A 20,403-nucleotide genomic window follows, 5' to 3' on the forward strand; every position below is an offset into this window, starting at 1 on the left:
TTTGGGTAATGTAGTGTCCACTGCCTTAAAGGGGCCTATTTTGATGGCAGAAAAACGATATCAACCATGAACCATAATACAAAACCAGACGACAAACAGTAAAATGCACCTTCCACGTGACCATCACGTGACTACCACAGCGCACTCAACAAAAGCGTCAACAACAAAAACATAAACATAATTGTCAAAATATATAGTAAAATAAAATAATGAAAAGTGTACACGGGACCCTCTCCACTCCACTGTCGAATTGAATTTAATTATTGTAAGCAGTGAAAATTCATACCAGCAAGAAATTCCTAGACAAATATTCAAGAATTTGGCTCTCTAAATATCGAATAAAAAGAAACAGCTTTCACTAATATAAGCAATAAAAAACCCATTAAACCAATAAACAATAAAATTTGTAATATAAACAAACATGACGGTAACAATATTCGAACTGAAGTGCTTCAATATGATGAGCTTTTCTAGTGGAATGCAAGAGAAAAACGATTTAATATTATTATTTCCAATTTTGCTTTGAGACGAATGTCCTTTGACTATATGTGCCCGTGCGGTTCTTGAGCACCGGACTCAAATTCTTGAATTTTGAGACCAGCAAAAGTGTGGATTCGAGTCCTGGTATTTATCGACAGAGTGTGGGTTCGAGTCCCGGTATGGACACTTGCGTCATTGGGCGAGATATTCAACCATTGATGGTGCGTCCTTCGGATGGGACGTAAAGCCGTAGGTCCAGTGTGTTTTGCAACGCACATACAAGAACCCTGCAGTACTGATTACTAAAGAGAGGTCGTTTGACTCAGAGTTTCTGGCAGTGGGTTCTGAATGCGCCTTCTTGAATAAGCCCTAAGAAAAGTGCTACAATAATTGGTATAAAAAAGCGTCTTAACAAAACATTGCGTCTCTTTGTTTAAGTGCCCCAGTTCTTTTTTTTTGAAAAGATGCGCTATACAAAACTGGTTTTAATCTTGATTTAAAAGAAGTTATTAAACAAATAATTTTTTGTTTACAAACATTTTACAAATGCATTGTGAAATTAATCGTAGGTTTATGAGAAAGTATACGATCTCTAAACACATACTAAACTCGGAGACAATTAGCCCGAATTGTACATTTTGTCAAATATTGTGAATTGAAACAAGTCGACATTGGTGACGTAGGAAGGCTTTACATCATCCGTGGTAAAAATGTGCTAAAATGCGCAGTTTTCATTTATTTATTTAGACAGACTAGCCTTATCAGTTTCACAACTGCTACTGCTAAGGGCTAAACAGTTACAATGAAAAGAGTAAAAATAGTAAATTACAGAAAAAAAAAAAAAATGGAAAGTCAAGCAAACAAAACCCACACCTATAAAATAGAGGCAGTAGGCAGCAGATAGAAAGCTAAGGTCGTAGTCCTAATACCCTATTCATTTTGACATCCACTTTCGTCTCGGAGTATATTTCTTTTCGTCGACAGACAGAGAGAGCGCTTCTTGCGGCCCCGAGATTCCATCAAGACACTGCGGCGTCGAGGAATGCGGAAGGTGAGGGAGCAAGGTTGTCTTGCCGATAGTACGCCCATGGCCATTCACCTCCTTCCCCCGCCAGAGCTTTACGCTTCCTAAATGAAGGTCTCCTATTCCAAAAAGCAGCTGTCGCATAAAGCAACACAGAAAAAGGTAACATTATTAAAAATCTCTCTGCGTTTTTTTTTTTTTTTTTTTTTGAAACGTTCTCCAATGTGTAACATACACCAATAAACAGCCCATCGCTGTATTGAGTTATTCCGCAAGGTAAACCTTGTCTTCCCCTTTCAGCAATTAAAGCCAGCCCGCCCTGCGGTCATTCCGTACCGTAACCTCAGTCATAACCTAACGGCAATCTAACTGAACTTGTTGCTTTGAGTGATATTAAGTTACTGGGGAATCCATGACGAACATTCCCTCGCTGCGAGGGCCACTCCAGGGGTGACAGACTATTACGAGATTATGTTGTATGCTACGTTATTTCAGCAGACGTTGAACTAACATTTGTATATGTACGGGACAGATCGGGCAGCGTGACAAGTTTATATTGATACTCCCATAGGAACCGTCGGGGGACCGCCTCTTTGTGGATTTTAAAAACAAAGAGTTAACTGTATAAAGTATTGACTAAACTAATTACTTGTTTATTGTAAGTGTACTAAAGTTAAGCTATTTACTGGATAACATTGCGGGGCTAAATTCTGTTTTCTAAGGGAGAGCCTAGAGCTTTTTATATTTGGGGGACTAGGGTTGTTGTCTCCATCAAGCCTCCCCCTCTTCTGAACCGCAATTTTTGTCTTGCCATCCTCAAAATTGTTCTTGATTTTTTTGTTGAAGTAGTCCCTTTTTATAATCGATTTTAGAAAAAAAAAAACATTCCCCGTTGAAAAGCACTATGACAGTGGACATGTCGACGTACAGGGGGCAATTGCCGCCCGACCCCCCCCCCCCCCCCCCCCCCATCATAAAAAACAACCCACATCGTGTTGTGGAGGCGGGAGATATTTGTAATGAGTATGAAACGGTTTTGGTGGGTTTGGAAGAATTCGACTTAAAAGCATACCATAAACATATGGATGCCCACTACTGCAAACTTGCTGGTCTAAGACGCGAGCGCCCTCTAAAGTCGAGAGGCGGTTAGTATAGTTTCCCCAAGGGGCCTCATTACTTTTTGTATCAATTAAGTTTCCTTTCTCTTTTTAGAGAAAAGGTATCTTGGCAAGGCATGTGGAGAAATCATAGCAACTCCTTAGTTATATTTACAGGCAAACTATACATTGGTTTGTGGGAGCTTTCGATTGTTTCAACCCGCTTGTAGGTGTTCACAATATTCGTTATATTATTTTAAGGGAAGCTTTCTACCATCATTATCTTTCAGCTGTGTAGGTTTAATGTAATCTGTGGACATATAGTGCTGTGTGTCCAACAAAAAAGTTACCAAAGCCTTTAACCGGATGGCGTTGACACCATATACAAACTGACAAGATGTTTGCTCTTTCACATTATATTGTTATAAGGTTAGACAACACATAGTTGATGTGACCCGAATTTACACACCCCAATTCTGTCGAGTGGAAAACTCCCCTCATAAGTGTGTCATGAGAAAACATCACAAAATGCGTTGATTTGCCGTAGGGGGTAAAACAATGTTCTCCCAGATGGGTATGTCCAACACACTCATCACACGTTGTTTTATCAATAGTGAATCTCCCTTTAAAGGGGTTGGGTACTTTTTGCAACACAAAACGCAATGTCAACAGATTTACATTGTTTTACCCCCAAAGGCAAATCAACGCATTCAGTGATGTTTTCACACAACAGACGGAGGGGAGTTGTCCACTTCAGAATTGGGGCATGTAAATTCGGGTCACATCAACTATGTGTAGTCTAACCCTGTAACAACATAGTGTTGAAATGACAACATTTTGTCATTTTGCATGTGGCGTCAACGTCTTCGGTTAAAGGGAGTGGGTACTGTTTATACGACACAAGACACAATGTACACAGATTTACATTAAAGACAGTGGACACTACTGGTAATTGTCAAATACCAGTCTTCTCACTTGGTGTATCTCAACATATGCATAAGATAACAAACCTGTGAAAGTTTGAGCTCAATTGGTCGTCAAAGTTGCGAGGTATGAATGAAATAAAAAAACACCCTTGTCACAGGTAGTTGTGTGCTTTTAGATGTTTTGATTATGTGATCTCAAAATCTTATTCCAAGGTCTCGAAATCAAATTCATGGAAAACTACTTCTTTCTCGAAAACTACACTCCACTTCAGAGAGAGCTGTTTCTCACAATGTGTTATATTACCAACCTCTCTCCATTACTCGTAACCAAGTAAGGTTTTATTGAGTAATTACCAACAGTGTTCACTGCCTTTAAACTTTACACGGTTTGAAGATAATGATAGCAGAAAGTTTTTCTAAAAATAATTACTTGCCGAGGTGCAGCTGTAGAGTAAAATAAATAGTGAGTATTAATAATAATATCGACTCTTATATAACGCAATTACAAATAATCAAAATCAAATCATTGCACTTTGAGCATTAAAAGCATGGGCCAATTTTCATAGGGCTGATTGAACACCCCGAAAATGCTAAGCACAAAAAACAGCTTATGATTTAAGAGTTGTTAATCAACACTTTCTGCTCAAGAAGCTTGGCCCTGGTCACAAAGCCGTAATTTGAATCAGTCGTAATACTGTAAAATATTGACAGAAAATGTGTCTAGAGAACACGTTTTTGACAATTTTTGGAACAGAAGAAAAATAAATCAAAAAAATAAATCACAGATTTACAAATAACTTACAGGGTTTACAGAAGGTAATGGTGAAAGACTTGTCTTGAAATATTATTCCATGAAGTGCTTTACTTTTTGAGAAAACATAAAATTAATTATCAATTCTCGATATCGATATTAACGGATATATTTTAAACACATGTCATGACACGACGAAACGTGCGGAAACAAGGGTGGGTTTTCCCGTTAATTTCTCCCGACTTTGATGACTGATTGAGCCTAAATTTTCACAGGTTTGTTATTTTTATATATACGTTGGACAGTACTGTTTACCGATGTTGTGAGATTGCTTTAAAGGGGTTGGGACGTACCTTTTGTACACAAAACACACTATCCACAGATTTACACTTAACTTACATGATGGTTTGAAGAAATTAATAGTACAAAGCTTCTCTTAAAACTTACTTGTTGAGGTGCTGTAGTTTTTGATAAACGAGTAAAAACAATGACAGAAATATTGACATTGACAGAAATATTGACATTAATGAATCTAGAGAAGACATTCAAGGAAACATGCGAATCGAACGGTTCCCCCATTATGTACGGCATGCTGGTTCGGGCTGTGTATTTTTCTGTAGGCCATTGATCGCTCGTCGCGGCATTCTGAATACTTTTCTAGACCATGCTGGTTGACGCAACTGTGGTGATCGATGGAAGAAGCTAGTGTTAGTCCCCGAAGATATTTGGAAATTCCTCCCCTCCATGGCCAGAGACACTCCCCGTAATCCTGTGTTTCCCCCCCCGGGGGAGTGAGTGGATCGAGAGAGCGGTCGACTCTCTACTCACCGACTCAAGGGTTGGTGACATTTCGGCAACTTCTCTTTCCGCCATAAACAAACAAATATATAATATTTATAATATTTCCGGCCTCTGGGTTGTTAAGGGGAAGACATAATGTTGTGTGTATATGAACTGAGGAATGTTATTACCATTGGGGAAGTATTTATGGGTTATTTACGATGATGCTTTAGACAAATAGAATAGTTGCAGAAACTAATCCTGAGATTTATTGGGTCCGAAGATAAATCTGACTTGTGATATTTAAAAAGGTCGGCAAACAAATCGGTGTTCATTTCTTCTATAGTAGAAGTTTTTTTTCTCTAAGGTTTTACTTTTTTGGTTTTACAAAAAATGTCGTCTGATGTTATATTAATAATCTATACGTTTGTTTCAATATACATGATGTGCATAAAGCAATTTTTAGCATTTGTGACCCGCTACGTGAAAATGAGTCAGATGTTGACAATTTCAAGGATTGAGTTATATGCATGGCTGGAAAGAACAGCAGTAATTCGGTACAAGTCTAAGCTTCAGGGTGTATCGCGTTGCTGAGTTACAAGTAAAGTGATATTTTAAACTACCATTTTGCGCAAAACGATACAAATTAGACATAAGTATGATCACAATTTTTGTTGTATTCATAGCTTTATTGCCTTTAAGTAAGTGTTATAAAGGTTAACCATGCAAATATAGATCTTATTAAACTGTCCATGCATTGGGCGACATCTGACTCATTTTCACGTAGCGGGTCACATTTTTATGAGACGTGTTTTGGGACATACCACTCAAAATGAGAAATACAAAAGTAAAATATAAAAGCTAATCATAAAACTTTGAGTCGGCTTAATGTTCTTCTCTTCAATTTATTTCCTTTGAATGTACATGACTTTCAAAAAAGTACAAACTTTCTACTTATTTATTTATGTTCTCCGGAGTGTTAAAAGTCAATCTAGGAGCAGAGAGAGAGAGGGGGAGAGAGAGAGAGAGGGAGGAAAGCCGCCCGAGAAAAGGGCAACATCTGAACCGGAAAAACCTACTTTTTTTTCTGCAGAAATAGTTGTACAAACACTAGAGTGTTTACGGTTGGTTTATAAACACGTCACGCGTCTACATACATATACCCATAGGCACTTTATTTATCTATTTCTGGGCGCCGTTTAACTGCCATTGATACGAATATACAAATGCAATAAATGATTTACTGCAAAAAAAGCAAATGATCTATTTTTATTTTTGTAGCAGTTTTTTTCCTGTGTAGAGATATGTCAGGAATGCTGCATGGGGTTATTTGACGTAATGAATGGAACAAAACATTCCGATGTAACGCTTAGTCTTGAATTTGGACTTTTGAGTGATTAAATAAATGGGAATTTCATTTTCTATTTTAAGAGAAGTGACTTATTCTTTTTTTTCTTATGACACACTACAAAATATACATTACTAATTATCATTGAAATTGTAATTAAATATTTATTTGTATTGTGTTCTACGTTGACCGTAGAATGCATTGTATTAGTCTAAAAAAAAACATTGTTCACAAGTGCACACCATAACCCATGTGACATAATCGATATTACGTGCATTATAATAACAAATTTAACATTGTTAAACCCAAAAAGACACTAAAGCTTGTTTTGACTACGCGCTTTCGATAATTAGTTTTAATTAGCTATTCCTAGTATCACAGGCTCAAAAAAAAATACGACGTTTATTTAATGTTGCAAAAATCACAGCAATTCAAAATAATATTGTAGTCAAATTGATAGTTCATGTACATTTTTTTAAACTAATACAAGATTCTACACAACGAAAAAATAACGTACTAAATATTGATTGACTACTAGTTTCGATTCGGTGTGCTCTATAACTTATAACATTGCATTGATGCAGGGGAGGGGCTCCTAATCTCACGTATGGACCGTTATCTCTGGGAAGTTTCGCAAGCCATAAATTGATTCAGAAAACGAAGAAATCATCTAACTCTACCCCATATGCAGTTTCGCTTATATGTTCTATTGGAGGTTGTTCTCATGTATACCTAGCGTGCGTCGTCACAGTGAGAATTGGACTATATTGACGCCAGAGGGCCTGATGGGTGATGTCATGTCGGGGTTGTACTTTCACTGATAACGGCACGAGTATCTTGACATTAAACGGTGACAAAACGCCCTCAGGGGCCACTACTGACAAGGATGTCGTAATGCCGTGCACGATCTCAAAAAACGGTCAATTTAATTTGATTCTCATCAATGGGTTACGAAAACAACAACGGCAATAACATTAGCAACAACAACAACAGCAGCACCAACGAAGAAAAAAAAACGCTTCCAGCAAACGATAACACCTCCCCCCCAAAAAAATAAAAAATAAAAGAATAAATAAATAATAATAAACAGCACCAAAAACAAGATCACAGACACCCAGAACAACAAGAACTAGACACACAACAGCCGTGGTTTCAAAAATGGCAGACATTTTAAAAATGGCGAACGCAGCCTCAGTATAGCCCAACAATGGTTTCAAAAAGGACTTATGCGTTATTTGACAAGCTCAGACCGTACGGACTACAACCCTATCAACACCAAAGCCAGTCTTAATTTGGTTAGATTTGCGTGTGGACTTAATCAAGTGTAATGTTGTATACGAATCATGTCTACACATGGGTCAGTGTATCATCATCAGAAGCGGACTGCGTTGTGTCAAAGAGTGACCGCTGGGAATGAGGTTGTCTTATAAGTGAGTTCAATCTTGTCCCCGGGCAACTCCGAAATCAAATGAAAACTCAATTTGGATTGGTTGCACGCTCAGGTGGATTGCTCTTTAAGTCGCTTAAGGCAAATCTCCTTTAATGGCAAATGGTATCTCCTTTACAGGCACCGGACACTATTGGTAATTACTCAAAGTAATTGTTAGCGTAAAAACTTACTTGGTAATGAGCAATGGGAGTTGTTGGTAATATATAATATTGTGAGAAACGGCTCCCTCTGAAGTGACGTATTGTTTTTGAGAAAGAGGTAATTTCTCACTCAGTTTATAAAAAATAAAAGACTTCAGCTGAAGCCATTTACTATGCATCTGAAAACACACAAAGTAATGCAGCAAGGTTGTTTTTTCTTTCATTGTTTGCTCTCATTTGCTTGTTACCAAGTAAGTTTTTATGCTAACAATTGTTTTGAGTAACTACCAATAGTGCCAGTGCCTTTAGCCCACTTTTCATTCTACACTTTATTTTGTTTATAGACACAGAAACATAAAACAAAATTCCACAAAGCAAGGCTTTCTAAACAGGGAACCCACAGAGTAAAGGTAAAAGTCATACATTTCAAGTAGTTTATGGTAGCATGGTAGCATAATGAATGAGCGCCAGCAGCGTGCTCTCAACCTATAAACCAACCCATCAGGCCACCGTAAATTGATGATTTTCTCCCCACGCCAGAAGTTCTATTACAATTTAATTTGGCACTCGACAAGCCGATGGTTATCGTTGTTGACACTGAACTCGTCGGCTGTTGTGAAGCTGTAGTGCACTGACTCAACAAATAAATATTCAAAATAATATTTCATATTTTGTTATAAATTGATTTTTTTTTTGGTCACTCATGTACGTCATATCCATTGATTTTTGGTATTAAAACTGTAAACACTTCTAAAGGAGAAAGCGCAGTTAATCAAAGAAACAATCGTTCTTTTGAATGATTAATTGGTTCAGACGGAGATCGATTCCCTGTAAAAAATTAACTGCAATCAATTTTTTTGCGAAACGGGCAGTCTGTTGTGTATAAAGTGTTGATTGCATTTTGTCATTGGGGAAAGGGTGGACGCATTTACCTGTCTTTCACACCTCTCTATACTATTTGTATATCCAGCCATTTTGTTTTCTCAGAACAAATAAAGGGAAAACAAATCGAGGCTGGAAATGACAATAGTCTGTCCCCTTTTCTGTATAGCAGAATATGTATTTTATATACTACTATGTATACAGGGATCACGACGAAGATAGTGGTAATACATTTTGTAGGTCAAAAAACACAATGTCCACGGATTTACATTAAACTTACACGGTTTGAAAATGATGGTAGAAAACCTCCCTTAAACTTGCTGGTGTATTATAGTTTTTGAGAAAATAATGAGAAAACAATATCACGAAAGTAATGTTCGTTTCTGGTGACGAAAATTATGTTTTCATGCAAAACGTCTTTATACCAGTACTGATATTTATTTACCAGTACCGGTTTTATACGTTGAAAAACAAACAAGGAATTATGAACCCTAATCCATGTATCTGTGTCACAGAGAGCACACGTACGTGCAGTAACTCGGCGAGAGTTAATTTCCAATGTACAGCCAATGGCCTTTTTGGACTATGGCAACATTAGCCCATTTAGGAGTTAGCAACCTTCAGTAACCAAAGTTCTCTGCTGTATGTAAAACAACGACTACACTTCTACTTCCAACACTAAACCCAAGATGGCAACGACATCTTTACAAAATGTCAATCACTTGGGGAGAATATTGATTGCCACGTGATACTACATCTTATGAATATTCAAATTAACTTCAGAGATGCAACATTTTTGCCCGCGAGGGTGTCGCATGCATGTGGCCAGAGGCTTAGTAAGGGATCTGTAATTAACTCAGCAGTATGCAAATGTATGTAAATGAGCAAACCTCACTGAACTATCAAGTGTCCGAGTTTTGTGTACCATCAATGAAGACTGCAAACACAATCTCAATACTCACCATGCAATGCCTCAAATTAAAAGCAGTGGACACTATTGGTAATTACTCAAAATAATTGTTGGCATAAAACCTTTCTTGGTGACGAGTAATGGGGAAAGGTTGATGGTATAAAACATGGTGAGAAACGGCTCCCTCTGAAGTGCCATAGTTTTCGAGAAAGAAGTAATTTTCCACGAATTTGATTTCGAGACCTCAGATTTAGAACTTGAGGTCTCGAAATCAACCATCTAAACCCACACAACTTCGTGTGACAAGGGTTATTTTTCTTTCATCATTATCTCGCAACTTCGATGACCGATTGAGCTCAAATATTCACAGGTTAGTTATTTTATGCATATGTTGAGATACACCAACTGTGAAGGCTAGTCTTTGACAATTACCAATAGTGTCTACTGCCTTTAATGACGTTTCGACTGTGGCAGACTCATTCTCAAAAGCTCTAAAAAGACCCTGCTAGGGTCGAAACGTCAGGCAACTACCCTTTTTAAGCATTATGTCATAGGTCCTACACAGTTTGCAAAAGCTATTTCTATATTCTTAATAGTACACACATACTTATTATTTGTTTATTTGTTTAGACGATCATGTTATTAAGAACCCCAAGCGAGGATACAAACGCCAAGGTTAAAACCGCCAATCTCTCACATGCAAACATGGTTTAAACGTTTACACAGTGAACTGCAGAATTCAATTAGTTGAAACTCAGTAAATACGACGACAATAATACCCAGTCTCTATTAGAGAGGCGGCGTTTACCGTTGCCGAACTCAGAATGAAAAGTCATGATGACAAGTTTCATAAACGAAATGTATATTTTTTTATTATTTGAATCAAAAATCAACCAAACAAGGTTGACACCATTCCAATTTCAAAAGTTTTTACAATGTTAAGAAAATTGAAATTAACAATATAGCCTTCAGGGGCTTAAATCAATACACACCAGAGGCATAATTTAGAAAATATGAAATAAACAAAAACTGTTAAAATCATGCATCAAATACACATACACAGTGTCACGGTATAAAACGAAACCATATCCAATCGTATTATACCTTCTAACCTACTTTCATCTCAACATTCGCCTTGGCTTCAAGAGAACATAATAAATCCATAACACCTTTCAATTGGATTTGAAAAGTCTACCGTCCTATCAAACAGACAAATATTATTATTTCCTTTAAAACAACATTCCGCCGATCGGATTAAGTTCTTGAAGACGTTTGAGTCCCTTTTGTGTGTGTCGAGACATTCCACCTCTGTGTATTGAGTTCCACACACTGTGATATAGCGTCACTCAAAAGAAACCTGCGATCAAATGAGTTGCTTTGTTCATGCATGGGTCTAGGTTTGAAAAGTCATAATATTTCGAAGAATTACACTACTATCTGTACTATCTGTCTCTGCTGAACAAAATTAAGAGCTCAGTTCCTTGACTCGTATTCATAAACTCGGCTTTTCTGCTTCATTTTGTCCTACGTCCATGTTACCGTACCCTGGTTGTACTCTTTTACTAAAATGTTTGTCTGTCCATAGCTTAGGGATCAAACACACCTTGCTTAACCCTATACATCAATAATGTCACTAGCTTCCTGATTATGGTTAAACAATTGTGTACTTAGTCATATCTCATACTAAAATCTGCTTTTTGAATTTCGACATAAATGTACATTATTAGGGATGTTTAGCTGCTCGTTAATCGAGCAACAATGTGAACGTAAACGTCAACACAGGTGACTTCGCCACTTTGGCCTTATTTCATGCTCACGTATGACGTCTGCACGTCCGCACCTGATGTGAAAAAAGGCAACTTCATGTATGCTTAAATTGTGAGATTGTTTACTTTAGTTCACGTTCAAGTATTTTCTCGCGTAACGTGTAGCTAAACCTCCCTATTAATTGTATTGACATAATGTTACTGAATGTTAACCACTGACAGTTCGCAAAGTGATGTACAAAGCGATATTGTACAACGTTACAGCATCTTCACCAGTTCACATAACCACACATCACTTCGGGGTCCTGTTCCACACCGGAATTCTCCCCGATCCGCTGTAGATCATTGCTCCTTGTTTTAATCAGGTTCGACGGAGCAAGGGATCGGGTTTTATTTTCATACCCATCGGAGACGTTTCGTGGGACTTGACATCGGAAAAGACCTCAGGGATTTAGAGACGGCGTTGCAAGAAGCAGGGGACATGAACAACTCCCGTGCCAAACGCTGGACTTGTAAAATCATCTTATTTATTTTCAGAAAGTAAACAAACATTACATGGTGTGTGACCCTATTTGACCGAGACTTCCAGTTAAAACAAAAAATTGAAGCTTGATATAATGGGAAAAGTCTAACCCCTGAGGCAGGTGAAAAAAACCTCAGCTTTTATATTATTACATGAAGTATATTGGCTTGTAATAATTTGTTGACCTGTAATGATAACTTAATGTGTTTCTAGTAAAATGTTGATGTAAATGCCGAAATGAGTTTCAAATCGGGGTTAGTGAATTAAATTCAATTGAACAACTCATTGCTGTTTTTTGTAGTTGTTGACAAAAACTTAATGTCTAACTCGTTTATTTGTTGTGTATTATTAACAACGATGGATTCGGGATCATTAAAGCTATTTATCAAGCCGACAGGGTGTTCGGAGCTGCACTGGCGAAACAAAATAATTTCATAGACAATCATAATTATGATCAAATTATACAGGCAAAACTTGTGTAGGCCCACCAGCCTAAACAATGCAAACTTAATATAGTTTGGGCTGGTAACCTGTTTCGAGTTGTTGTGCGTACAGGATTTATCAAATTGGGCTCAGGGCACCAGGCAGTCACGCAAACAAACACTTAACTTTTTGGGGAGGAACAACTTCTGCTACAACCTTTATGAAGTTTAAGCAAACATCAATCCTGCTCTGCATTAAATATTCTAGTGCTCACAAAACCTATCTGCGGGAACCACTTCTGCTACAACTATATAAAAACACCAACATTTCAATCCTGCTTTGTATAAAAACAAATTCGTGGACAACAGTCACGCAACGAGGGCATTAATCACGCAAACTAACACAAAGCTTTTCGGCGGGAACAACTAATTCGTACAACAACCTTTTTAAAGTTTAGCAACAATTTACAATCCTGCTCTGTAATCCTTCACCACGCAAGATTTCGCTGGTGTCGCTCGGGAACTAGTGATAATGCTTCTAATAACAGCCGTGCACCAGCTATACGACAGAGTCAAAGTTGAGAGCTAAAGACAAGCAAAACTTTGAAAGGGTAACCACGTAGGCCGTAAGGTTGATAAGAGTTATAGACGCGCTCCATTTTCCCGATGTTTGCCTCGCTGCGTCCTCACTTAAGAAACGAGCCACTTAAAAAGTGACAGCACCGGCAAAGGTCTGGGGAAAACTGAAGGATATTTCCCACGACAGTAAGCCCACCGTGACGTCAGCACCTCTTCGTATTGAGCTGTCCTTTAGCATTGTCGCTTTGCTTGCTGTCCCCAATCATCTAAATGAACACGGCATGTATCATAAGCTCATTCTCCTAGTCTCATTACACAAATAGAAGGCGGGGTAGAACTCCCTCGATCAAGTTCACCACCATGAAACTGGCGCCCTGACGAGGAGCTTTTAAGCCAACGGCTCGAGTGGAGTCTAATACTGTGGATAACATGTGAATGAACTGTCGAGATGAGAATGGACAGGAGATCGCCTCGTGGGACTAACGATCAGGTTCACGGGGGTCGTGCAACCTCATCAAAAATTGGGCCAATATGACAAATCCATCCGGGAAGTGATGACGAGAAGAGATTGATATTTGAGCTGTGTGAGGAACTTCAATACTGCTATTGGATTGAAACTGGATTGGGTTGATAATAATGTACGTCTGCCTCGAACAGGATGTTTTGAAGAAGACACACTGTACAAATGCATTACACACGGGAAAACTCATGGTGGTAATGAACGACAAGTTCTAGTGGCTTTCTTTATACTTTCTTTGTATCTTCGCGATCTGAGACTAAGAATAATGAAAACACAAGTATCACATGTCTGTTTATCCTAAAAGTTCAGCTTTAAAGGAACACGTTGCCTTGGATCGGCCGAGTTGGTATTGGAAAAGCGTTTGTAACCGTTTGTTATAAAGCGCCTATAATTAGAAAGATATAATGATCCCCCCAAAAATTCCTCAAAACTGCGTGGTTTTCCTTTAACTTTGCGAACTAACACGGTCGGCCTTTTATGGGAGTCAACAATCTGACTTCCTTTAAAGAACAGCTTGTAGGATTTGAAACTTGTCAGATTTGCGGTAGCAACGTCTGTAAACCTCTTTTGAATATACTGTTTGTTTAAAGTACAGTTTCTTTTTAGGGCATAGCCCAGTACTAACTTGCAAAACAGTCAGTGGGTGTTTATTTTACATTCAAGCAGACGGACAGACGCGGAAAATACTATTTTGTTAATCATTATCCTTACTAGAAAGGGAAAAGGAAAAAGAAAGACAAATATGAAACCTGTTTTTGGACGCAGTCTAGTCACAGAATACGCACAGAGAACAAATGCAGACAAAAGGTAAAACAATAAATTACAGTGATTGTAGGGACAACAAAATAAAACAGTGAAATCGAACAGAACAGTTTAAATAAAATAATGTAGTTAAAAACATTACAGGGAGAACGGTTTTATAAAGAAGAACAGATTAATGACCTTACTTCCCTTTAATTAAGGAAATCCAAAGGTATTATGAAACAAGAATTGGGGTAGATATTTAGGTCGTCATAAAAAAAGGGAACATCACCACGGGCGGGGGAAGAACCAGGCCTAAATGTAGCGTTACTGAAGCCCCTACAACCGACTCACTTCCCCTTCCCCCAAACTCTCAAACACATTCAATAAAGATCGTTTTACATCCAATAAAAGCTATACACATGACACCCTATACACCACTCCTTTAAAATATATTGCCTTCACGTTTTAATGCGTTCAACCATCGCCTTAACTTTTTTGTCAAAATATTTTTTCCTCTTTCTGTCGTTATCCCTGCAGATCTAATAGATTTCAATCGAATGTGGACGTTTTTTTTTTGCAGACTGAGGTAATTTACGACGTTGCTAGAGAGAAATAAATCAATTGATTTCTGTTTGGATAAAGAAAATGCTCTCGAATTTCGACTGTTGTTTTAGTTTAGCTTTTCTCGAGATTTGTTCTCATCCTGTCTATATGCCGTTCCCTCTAATTGCTTTTGAATTTACGGTTCATTGGGAATGGTGCTTGTTGTTGTCATTTTAAACTCCGCACTTGTTATCAACACAAATCTTCAAACACAAATCTTCTTTCAAGTACTCTAAATAAACCCGCTGCGTCGTCAACGTGTTTATTCAAAGGGCAGGTGTACATTATGTCTTTTAGAATTTTTTGATTGTTTTAATCCTTTATAAAAATTTAGATGTAAACACAACTAACATATTGTCTCGTTTTTTTTAGATAAATTTTTGAGCGGTTATATGTCTATACGCAGGAAGGGAACCCCAAATAGAAAGTACACTATGAGAAGTGTTATTGGGAGTAATGTGTCTCAAATTCAAATGTTGGGGGACACGAGTTAATTTGTTGTTTCCCCCATACCACGGTGCTTTTAAAGACAGTGGACACTCTTGGTAATTGTCAAAGACCAGTCTTCTCACTAGGAGTATCTCAACATATGCATAAAATATCAAACCTGTGAAAATTTGAGCTCAATCGGTCATCGAAGTTGCGAAATAATAATGAAAGAAAAAAATACCCTTGTCACACGGGCGTTTAGATGGTTGATTTCGAGACCTCAAGTTCTAAACTTGAGGTCTCGAAATCAAATTCGTGGAAAATTACTCGAAAACTACGTCACTTCAGAGAGAGCCGTTTCTCACAATGTTTTATATCTATCAACCTCTCCCCATTACTCATTACCAGGAGAGGTTTTATGCTGATAATTATTTTGAGTAACTACCAAAAGCGTCCACTGCCTTTAAGTGAAATGTTTTTCAAAATTACTTAAACTATCGAAAGCTGCTGAAGGCTTCTCACAAAAAGTTTTAATATCTACTCACGTTAAGAGTGATTACCATTAATACCTTCCCCTAACTCGACCTGTCTTTCAGTGTGATAGAAGGACAGGAAACTCATTTACACTATGGCTGCATGTGCTTGCTCCTGCGAGGTATTAGAGAAAGCTGTGTGATTTATTTCCTGACGAAATGTATTACCGAATGTAGTAGCCTAGGCTATGCTTCATTCTCTCTTTATGACTTGCTCTATAACTCAATCTCCCCCATATTATTTGGCATAAGTATGTGTTATGTTCTGCATATGCTTTAAATCTGAGGGCATGCATGCAATAAATTTTGACTTGATTTGAATTGGGTTTAGTTTAAAGGCAGTGGACACTATTGGTAATTACTCAAAATAATTATTGGCATAAAACCTTTCTTGGTGACGAGTAATGGGGTGAGGTTGATGGTATAAAACACTGTGAGAAACGGCTCCCTCTGAAGTGCCATAGTTTTAGAGAAAGAAGTAATTTTCCACGAATTTTATTTCGAGACCTCAGATTTAGAAATTGAGGTCTCGAAATCAACCATCTAAACGCACACAACTTCGTGTGACAAGGGTTATTTTTCTTTCATGATTATCTCGTAACTTCGATGACCGATTGAGCTCACATTTTCACAGGTTTGTTATTTTATGCATATGTTAAGATACACCAACTGTGAAGGCTAGTCTTTGACAATCACCAATAGTGGCCACTGCCTTTAACACAGGTATGCATTGAAGCTTTCAAACAGGGTCATTCTTACGTTAAGGACCCGCTTAGTCATTCTGGTGCATGCCATAGTCATGGTTTGGGTGGTTCATAACAATACACGTACATAAAAAACTGGCATAATGGGGAACCGTGATATCGGGAATCATTTTGCACCCAACAAAAGTAACTCGAGGTATCATAACACAGGAGAGTAGTGATGACGTCACAGCCAGCATTGACTAGCTCATTCTTTGGTCACGTACCCTATGTATTTACAGAGGACCCTTATGCTAACTTGCCGCCCTGTGTGGCAGGTGACTGCCTATTTTAGGCTGGTATCCCTGAGCGTCACTGGAAGCTGTTCGAGGAGTGAGTGGTGGTGGCCTTTGCGTCACTGAGGACATCGACCGTGAGGAAGGATTTTGTTGTGTTTTTAAACTTGGAACATTTTTTGCAATTAAAGGGTTTTGATACCTTTTGTAGATCAAGTATTTGGCCATGACATGAACCCCTTCTCACTGTGAATGAAGATGTAAAATAAATTTATATATTTTTTTAACTTTATAAAGTTCAGCCACGTTAGTCGTCAAGTTTTTGAGATAAAAAGGTGAAAAACACAGAGCAATGCTTTCAAGGAGAGTCACGTTAAACCCGTTTGTAACAAAGTTGCCAGTGCATGCACCAAGCAAACTTTGTTTCTTCACGCGGAGAGCAATAATATAACGATTTTGGAAGCTCCGAAAGCTTCTTTATAAGATGCGTGACGTTGCATAACTTCATATCGACCAACTCAGTACGATATCGTGCCATCTAATAACACATGTGATGGAGGAGGGGCGGGGTTTACCCCCTTGAAATGCAAACGTTGCGTAAAAAGTGAAAAATATAAGATTCGAATCTTAACTATTGAAATCGTTGAAAGGGATTGACTGCGAAAGAAGTGGGTTGATCTCACCTTGGGAGCTAATCAAATATTCTTGAAAACTCGTTATTTAGGGAACTCCATTACAATGCATGACCGACAGCGTGGCCCACGCAAGTTTCGCGCCGATCATAGCCCGAGGCAGACGGTACAGAATGCTTCGGAGCGATCCGCTTCCCACTCCCGGAGTACCCTGTACTTTTTTGCTGTCCTTCTCTGGACAGCGGCGATCTCTCTTGCTGAGCGGGTTTGTCTCTAGACTCAGCTGCCGTGAAGTTCGCCGTTCAACCCCCTCCGGCGGTGGAGGTTTGACAGGATGTTACAAACAGGTCTCCATTTCCAGGGCCAGAGGCTAGTCAGTCAATTTGAAGCATCGGTGTGACGGTAAATAGTCCGGCATCACCACCCGGGGCAAGACGAATCAAGTGAAATTAAGGAGCGATTGAGCTCATCTTTTACCCAACTTAGTGGAGCCCCAAAACACACTAAACAAGAGTAAGTGTTCAATGGTGAGACGATCCTAATTGGCTCTCAATAAATAACGAGTTACTGTTACACCACTAGATTCCAGGTTTTTGTGTGACCTACTTCTTGTTTACAGCGCAACATTTTGGAATCACTTTCTCAAAGCGACGAAGCTTTTAAACAAGAAAAACAGGGTATGTGGAAAGTGGCAGAGAATTGGTGCAGCGGAAATAGAAGGGATTTGCATTCCTGGTAGAATTAATCCCTGTTTGATGACAACAAACAGATGCATAATAAAACTATTTGAGAGAGAAATTACCTCTTTCTCAAAAACTACGTTACTTCAGAGAGAGCTGTTTCTCACAATGTTTTATACTATCAACATCTCTACATTGCTCGTTACCATCAGTTTTCATGGCAAAAACTGTTTAGTTAATATGGTTAGAAAGAGGTTTTAAAAGTAGAATACAATGATCCACACAAACATGCCTCGAAATTGCACGGTTTTCCTTTTGCCTCGTCGACTAACACGGTCGGCCATTTATGGGAGTCAAATGTTTGACTCCCATAATTGGCCGACCGTGCTAGTTCGCAAAGTAAAATAAAAACCGTGCATTTTTGAGGCAAATTTGTGTGGATCATTGTATTCTACTTTTAAAACATTTAGCCAATCATATGCATTTTATAACAAACGGTTACAAACGCTTTTATAGACCAACTCGTCCGATCCAAGGCAACGTGTTCCTTTAAAGTCTCACTACATATAATTTAATCGCATCAACCAGTCGGCTATCAGATTTTATGAAATTCAATACGAAAGCGTTTCTTGTATATTACCCTACCTCAGGAAGACGAGGGAAAACATGAAAAGCTTCCAAGACAAAAACCGCCACATATACCCGAAGGAAAGTCTTACACTCCACAGAATCAACACAACTCGAGTTGGGTCACGTTCGCACCTCTCGATGTTTTTGACGTACAATAATTTCTGATGGATTGATTTCCTCTACATTTCAAAGGATTTCCTCGGCTGTGTGAAATTAAACATATCTAAAGCAATCATACTGTACAAATACAAGGGGAAGTAAGCAAATAATGAATCGCTATTTTTGAAACAAGTACTTTTTCTTTTTTTGGGTTGAGTCAGCTGAACCAAATTTCCCAGCATTGACGTCATAATATACATGTATATATTACGTGGACTTAATTTTGTGGATTTTGTGGACTTAATTTGTTATCAGGTCTACACATCTTACAATAGTGGCGTCAAACCACACATAGGACTTCTTTTTAAATTAATATTAATTGCAGGTAATTAAGGTATGTCAAGTTAAACGACTAATATTCAATTCCAGAAAGTGAAAAAGAGAAGTTAAACTGACTATTCATGCGTTGTTTGATTACAGCCAATGACACAAAGGCAAGCGAAATTATCCATACGTGTTATCTTATCCCACAACTAATATTATTGTTACGCATCATTAATAACAGAATTTTACCAAATTAAGTCAAAATTGTTATTTTGTTGTCATAAGCGCATGGACACGCTTCACCATGTCATGATAGTTTATGCAAAACTAACCAATTACAAGCTGCCACGTCACACTCCCTCGTGAATATTCACATGCGCTCCCTGACTACTACTTACGTCATTAAACACAAAATCTAATGAATATCCAACAGACACCCTAATTAATATTCAACAGACACCAATACATTTGAACCAATCAGCATCAGTGACACCTTATCAGCACGCGTTCCCTTGATCCACATTCACTGGAAAGTTTTTATTTACTATAAAAGTGCCATCCTCTGAAACAAATTCCTGCTTTTTTCTTTCAAAGATCTCTTTTTTTAATCAATTTAGAAGACAAAAAATCCCCAATTGAAAATCACTACTATTGAAAAAAACATCCAAAGGGAATAATGTTTGCCGCCCAAACATTCCCGCCACAGTGTGAGATTATCGTCTGCCCCCTTCGGCTTGCTATAGTCACATTACTAACAACATAAATCATTCATCGTAAGGAAACATGGATCGCAGGAATCCGTTCGTCGGCATGGGTTTCCGTCGCCAAAAGAAACGATTAAACTTCTTGTCATAAACACTAGGAGGTGCTAGTCTCGTTTCGTGCGTGTTTAATTCTTCATGCGAGCCTCATGTCCGTGCCAGCTAGCACGAGTCACAAGAGAATGTAACAAGTTTGTAGAAGAGATACAAACAGGGAGGGTGATGTGAAATTACAGTCAAAAGCTAACAATAATATTTTTTTTATGACTTTTGACAAGAATTATGTATGGCATTGATACTAATGTGTATTAAGTTACGGCCGTCTAAACATTCGGTATTAATTTTCCCAAATCATTCAGAAGATAGATGTAGACAAGGGGTGAACAAATAC

Source organism: Asterias amurensis, chromosome 16 (assembly GCF_032118995.1).
Source record: "Asterias amurensis chromosome 16, ASM3211899v1".
NCBI lineage: Eukaryota > Metazoa > Echinodermata > Asteroidea > Forcipulatida > Asteriidae > Asterias > Asterias amurensis.